The following is a 7,480-nucleotide window of genomic DNA, read 5'->3' on the forward strand; positions in this document are numbered from 1 at the left end:
ATTGCATGCCAAGGGAAGTTTGGACCTGACACGTGCCTCGGAATTGATGGGGACGGCCGACATAGGAAGCGATCCTCTGTGGTGCGCGGATGTTGTGAGATTAGGTTCGCCATGCATGGTTAAGAAATTTGAATCGATTCGTATGCCTCTCATAGTTTGAGACTGCTTGATCGCTATGCTACACTGAGTAAAGATTGAACATGAGGAGGATATGAATTTGATGCTTGTTCTCTATATATATTGTTTGGAAACTATGTTTGTTTAGCCTAAATGCTAATGTATACTGGTTAATGAACCTAGAATCGGAGTTAAAATATTAAAAGTAAGGACCTACTGTAGTTGCTTTTGGCAAAACAAACCCTCAGCCAAAGAGCCTTGCATGTCTAGATGTTGGTGGAGTAGTCTTCCCACCAGTCGGTTAAGTCTTGTTGAGTTTGGCAGCTCAGCCTTGCTTGTGACATCTCTTTCAGGTGAAGTTGAAGCTTCTGAGTTTGCTGTTGTTGGCACTTGGCCGCCCCAGCTTCCTCCTGGGTGGACGGTCGAGTGGGATCCCTCCTCGAACGGCGAGGAGAGGGATCACTAATGTCCTGATTTGCCTCATCAGGGACGTCCGACCCCGGCACTAGATCCGTTGTTCTGTTTTATCTTTTCTGCTGCTTTTGAACTTTGTAAAACACTGATTTTCGAACCAGTGTTGTAATAAAATTTGAACTTGTTTAACTTTGGATGATCTGTTGTATTCTCTGGAACTACTCACCTTCGTGTGAGCTATGCTAACTCGGTCCTGTGTAGTGGTTTTATCGGACGAAATCCAACGGATATTCAAGTTAACTTGATTAAAGCATATGATCGCATCTTAGGCGACTTAAATGTGCTTTAGCTAAGTTAATCCGAGGTGTTCTGCCACAGCTGGTACTAGAGCGGTTTAGCGGGACACAGAACATAATAGGTCCTAAAACACCTTTTCTAAAATTAAAACTTGCAAGAAATGTGTTGAAAAATCTCGTACGATCGTTAAGATTGGGGCAGAAGTCAACAATTGTTTCAAGGTGTGGAAAGCTTCTTCACACTTGTCGTTCCACACAAACTTAACTTTCTTCTTCAGCAGCTCAGTCATCGGCTTAGCTATCTTTGAGAAATCTGGAATGAAACGCCGATAATAGCCTGCTAGTCCAAGAAAACTGCGGATCTGATGAACCGAAGTGGGCGGCTTCCAGTCCATTACCTCCTGTACCTTTCTAGGGTCAACTGCTATGCCCTTCCGAGAGATGGTGTGTCCCAATAATTTAACACTCTCTAACCAGAACTCACACTTGGAGAACTTGGCATAAAGTTGATGATCCCTCAAACGCTGAAGAACCACATGAAGAGGCTTGGCATGTTTTTCTTCGTTCTTCGAGTACACCAAAATATCATCAATGAACACCACGACGAACTTATCCAATTCGGGCATGAACACCGAATTCATGAGATACATGAAGTAAGCGGGTGCGTTGGTGAGTCCAAAGGACATAACCAGGTACTCGTATAGTCCATATCTTGTGGAGAAGGCAGTCTTGGGGATATCACAGGGTCGGATCCTTATTTGGTGGTAACCGGAGCGAAGATCAATCTTGAAGAACACTCTAGCTCCAGCTAACTGATCAAACAGAACAACAATGCGGGGAAGGGGATACTTGTTCTTGGTAGTCACCACATTGAGGGGTCAGTAGTCCATACACATGCGTAGACTCTCATCCTTCTTCTTCACAAACAGGGCTGGGCAACCACAGGGTGAAGTACTAGGTCGGATAAAGCCTTTCTCCAACAACTCATGTAATTGGGTTTTTAACTCAGCCAACTCGGCGGGTGGCATCCGATAAGGTCTTTTGGAGATAGGGGCTGTGTCGGGGATCAACTCTATGGAAAACTCCACATCTTTGTCGGGCGGCATGCCTGGCAAGTCATCGGGAAACACATCGGGGTACTCACAGACTATAGGGATATCCTCTAGTCGGGTCTCAACTGCGGGATACGCACAAGAATCCACATATTCTCGGCGAGGCAGTTGGACAACAGAGTGGCCTTGGTGGGGTGAGTTGACATGGATAGCTCGGGCTGGGATATCTAGCACAACTTGGTGCCTAGTCATTCAATCCATTCCTAGTATGACATCAATCCCCTCTAGATCGAGGATAACAAGATTCTCCTTAAAAAGGGTTCGACCTAGCTGGATAGGCACATTGACACTCATCATATCTGATGTGATTACCCCACCCGGGGTGGATATCCTAAAAGACCCTTCTGTTTGGCATTCCTTTAACCCATATTTGTCACTAGTTTTTCTTCCAATAAAACTATGTGATGCTCCTAAGTCAAACAAAATCAAAGCTGAACGACTCTGGATAAGAAAGGTACCCGTCATTATCGGTGCACCCTCGGGAAGCTCTGCTGCGTTGGTGAAGTTCAACCGACCTTGGCGAACTTGCATCTTGGGCTTCTTCCCTTTATTGAGCATCGCGTTGCTCTTCCCTGGGCGCTGATTCTAATTTCTGGGGCAGTCCTTGGTGAAATGCCCCACATTGCCGCAAGTGAAGCAGCGGTTACCATTGGCAGGGCGCGGCGGCGGTGGTAGGGTCGACCGCGGTGCCTGAGGTTGAAATCCCAGAAAACGAAGTGCTGCCGCTGGTGGGGGTCGGGCAACCCATCTTCCCGACTACTGGGGTCGGCTGGGCGCTTGTGGGGGAACCATCTTGTATCTCTATGCAGATAGGCTGGGCGTCGGCATTGGAGCCTTCCTCTTCCTCTTGGCTGCCAGAGCCTTCATGCAGTCCTCTTGTGAGATGGCCAAGTTGACCAACTCATTGTACGTATTCACCCTTATCAGGTTCAATCTTTCCCTGAGCTCCAGGCTTAATCCTCTGCGGAACCTGTCCCGCTTCTTCTCATCTGTGTCCGCATGGTATCCGGCGTAGCGGCACAGGTTGTTGAAAGCCTGCGCATAGTGCAGGACATCACGACTTCCCTGGGTAAGAGTTAGAAACTCATTGAGCTTTCGCTCCAGGAGACCTTCAGGGATATGATGGCCCCTGAACTCCGTCTTGAACTCTTCCCAGCTGACGACGTGGTCGGCCGGCTGCATGGCGTGGTAGTGATCCCACCATAGGAGGGCAGAACCACGCAGTTGCTGCGCGGCGAACCGAGCCTTGTTCTCCTCGGCTGGTCCGCACACACATCCTCGGGTGAGTCAAAACTTTATCCGGTGGGTCCCGCTATGTCCGACCCTTAGTGCCCGGGTCAGGCGAAGCGGAGCCATGCAACAAGGGGTCGGGCGAGGCGAAGACCTGCCGCGAGGGGTTGGGCGCATCCGACCTCGTGACCCTAGGTCGGCCAAGTTTTGGGCAGACCCAAAAGAATAGAAACTTTGCGTGCGGTCACAGTGCAAACTTCACACACAACTTTGGCATTCAGGGTGTTTCCCAAAGGGTCAGAAGTGAAGTCCAGAGCGAGGGGGAAAATAGGAACTGATTTCACCAAGATCATTTCATTGCTGGCCCTTTAACATAAGAGAAGTACTCAACTCAAGGCTAACCTATTACACCACTATCCAAAATTATAGGTTGCTGAGGAGTACAACAAAAGACCAACCTCTCTACTAGTACCAATAGGCAGCATAGGGGAGAAAAGCACTACACCTCGAAATAGGAATCAACAAGAGAAAAACTAAGTGCTTACCATTGGCAGAGTTTTCTTACAACAATAGCTACCAGGCTAGCTTGAAGATGGCACCGTTTGAAGCCTTATATGGTCGGAGGTGTCGGACACTATTGAATTGGTCCCAAGTTGGAGAAAGACAAACCTATGGCCCTGATTTAGTAGTAGAAGCTGAAGAGCAAGTTAAGGTGATTCGGGCAAATCTCAAGGCAGCCCAATCTCGACAGAAGAGTTACTCTGACAAAAAGGAGGAGACCCCTGCAATTTGATACTGGTGATCACGTATACCTTCGAGTCTCCCCGACCAAAGGAGTGCAACGGTTTGGAGTAAAAGGGAAATTGGCACCCCGTTACATTGGCCCTTATGAAATTGTGGAAATCTACGGACCCGTTGCTTACCGGATCCAACTACCCGAGCAGCTCTCGGCCATTCATGACGTCTTCCACGTCTCCCAATTGAAGAAATGTGTCCAAGTCCTGACTGAGATCTTGGAACAAGAGCAACTTCAGATTGAACCCGACCTGACCTATGCCGAGTACCCGACCCAAGTCTTCGACCGTAAGGAGAGGCACACTCGACGACAAGTGGTGAAAATGTACAAGATCCTATGGAGTAACCACACGGAGGATGAACCAACATGGGAAACAGAGGAGTATCTGAACAAGCACTTTAGAGGCTTTCTGTTCAGCCAAGGAGGTAAAAACCGCACACCCCCACGGTTGTCCTTACACTTGAATCTCGGGACGAGATTCTTTAGGCTGTAACGATTCGGGTTTTAAATCAGCCAAGCTTAATCTTAAGACAAGTTCCCAAATCTGCAGTTCAACTCAGCCCCGACCCCTGACACCTAGCAAACCACCATTTTTCTCTAAGTCCCGAAACCAGTGTCTTCCAAACTGTGGGAGAGCCAGAGGCTGGAAGTGGACCCAGACGACGGATCCCACGGATCTCTCGGGTCAGGCGCACCAGAGCAAGCGTGCGCCCTGCTTCAGAGCCCCGCTGCCGCATGGCAGGACCTCCCCGACAAGCACCGTCCCGCCCAGTCACCAGCCGGGATAAGATGGATCAGCGCGCCTCCTTCCCAATCGCGCGCGAAAGCCTCCTTCAGCCCTTTCCGCCTCGTCTCATCTCGCCCGCAACCTCGCCGGCCGCGCCAGGTGCCCTGTCGCCGCTGCGACCAAGGATTGGCCGCTGCTGCGCCAGTCCACCTCGCCTCCCGCGCACATCTCCTCACCCGGATCCCCGGCCGCGCGCCCCAATGCCTTCAGGCTTTTCCATCGCTCCTCAGTCGCACTGCCCACGCGCGCCCCGCGATGATGCCGCCTTCGCCAACCACGGCTCCAGCAGTGACAACTCCTTTTCCCGCCTCGCCAGTAGCGTGCCCCGGCAAAGCTGCTGGTATGCGCCTGCTCGCGTCGCCTGCCCGGTCACCTCGCCTGCAGCGCCCTCGCCTGCAGTGCCCCTATTTCTTCCTTCCTGCCGCACGCTAGCTGAGCCGCCGCACCCAATCCACCGCTTGATGCGACCAGACCCGCGCTCGCGCTCGTCAATCCTTCCCTCCAGCAAAACCGCGCCTACATAAGCTCTGTCTCCAGTGCCCAATGACCGAAGACCCTATCCCCGAAGCTCCGCTTCACCGGCCAATGGAGGCGTCGACCAATTGCCGCCATGGTAGAGCACTCCATCCTCTTCGACCTGATCCTCGCACTGCCTGAGCTCCTTCTCTTCCGCGTAGCTATAAAAGGGAGTACCAGAGCCTCTACCGGAGTTCCTTTCGCCATCGTTGCCTCGCTGCACCTTCCTCTATTTTGTGCTCAAGCATTGCCGCATAAGCTCTTGAGGAACTCCCCCTCTCCGCTCTACACCCGCCTTTCCCAACCCACTAGCCGCTTGCTAATCCGCGCTGTGCTAGAGCTTACTTGTTGTCCACAAGAAGCACTGCCGCCGCCGGAGCACCGTCGGACCTCGCCATTGCCCAAGCCTTAGTGCCTTAAGTCTTTCCGCCTGAGCCTGTTCCTTCCCGACCCTAAGACTTCACCAGCAGGCCCAAGGGTAAGCTGCCGACCCCTGTCCGGTTCGCCCGACCCCTTTTCCATCTCGTCCGACGCTGTCTGTTCGCCCGACCCTTGTCCGCCTCGCCCAAGGGCTCGGCTGTATCCTTTTCTTTTGACCAAGGGGATCTGTGTAAAGTTCAGGGGCTTCTCTGTGATAAGTCTGAGGACCCCAGTACAGTGATTCCTTAGGTCTGAGGGTCAGATCATAAGTTTTTCCTGATCCGACTCTTTTACCTTGTTCTCTATCGACAGAAGCTTGGGTTTTTCACACCTTTCCTGTAGTTTTGCTACAAGTTTCTGGGCTAAAACTCACAAGTGTTGTTGAAATAACCATCTAAATGTTTAACCCCTGCATATGCATTTCCGTGTAGAACTAAATCTCGCCGACGACACCTACAAGATGCACCCGGTGCCAGAAGACGGAGCGGTAGCTGAGCCGCCGACCGCAGGAGCTGAAGCCGAGCGCCCAGAAGATCAGTTTGCCTCCACCCCGATCGAAGGCAAGCCCCGGAGCATATCCCAATCTTTCTAAACTTGCGCATGCCTTCTTTTGTATGTATGTGCATTTACGTTATAGGAGTTGTTTGAAACCATAGATGCATGACTTAGTTCCCTTGATCTGAACACTAGCGTGATAAGTCCGAGTAGTTGCAGTGCTTAACAGGACGCGGTAAAAGTCGAGTAGTCTTCCCACTGGTCGGTTAAGTCTTGTTGAGCTTAGCAGCTCAGCCTTGCTTGTGGCATCTCTTTTAGGTGAAGTTGAAGATTCTGAGTTTGCTGCTGTTGGCACTTGGCCATCCCAGCTTCCTCCTGGGTGGACGGTCGAGTGGGATCCCTCCTCGGATGGAAAGGAGAGGGATCACTTATGTCCTGATCGGCGTCATCAAGGACGTCCGACCCCGGTGCTAGATCCGTTGTTCTGTTTTATCTTTTCCGCTACTTTTGAACTTTGTAAAACACTGATTTTCGAACCAGTGTTGTAATAAAATTTGAACTTGTTTTACTTTGGATGATCTGTTGTATTCTCTGGAACCACTCACCTTCGTGTGAGCTATGCTAACTCGGTCCTGTGTAGTGGTTTTATCAGATGAAATCCGATGGATCTTTGAGTTAACTTGATTAAAGCATATGATCGCATCTTAGGCGAATTAAATATGCTTTAGCTAAGTTAATCCGAGGTGTTCCGCCACACTTTCGCCACGGCAAGGTGTTGCTGGGGCTCATGCTCTTCATTCCCATCGGCGGACATGTTGAGGAACATGTCCGCCTGGGTGCCCTCTTCATCGGTGTACGATATTGGAAGGTTGTCGCCACTACCATCACCACCGATTATCTGCTCCATGAGATACTTGCGGTCTCGTCATCTGCCATTTCAACTATTGATTGAAACATATATGGAATCATACATGATAGTCATAGAAATCGCCTTAGTTATATGTACATAAGGGTATATACATGAAATCATAAAATAACATGAATCCCACAAAGTCCGGAATGTTTATACAAATTTCAACAAATTAGTAGTACTTTGTACGAATTTCTACAAAATTTCTACTAATTTCTACATATTTATTGGAATTTCTAGCAAATTACTAATAATTCCTACTAATTTTACAATAACATGAATCCCACAAAGTCCGGAATGTTTATACAAATTTCAACAAATTAGTAGTACTTTGTAAGAATTTCTACCAAATTTCTACTAATTTATACGTACTTATTGGAATTTCTT

This window comes from Setaria viridis, chromosome 6 (assembly GCF_005286985.2).
Source record: "Setaria viridis chromosome 6, Setaria_viridis_v4.0, whole genome shotgun sequence".
Classification (NCBI taxonomy): domain Eukaryota; kingdom Viridiplantae; phylum Streptophyta; class Magnoliopsida; order Poales; family Poaceae; genus Setaria; species Setaria viridis.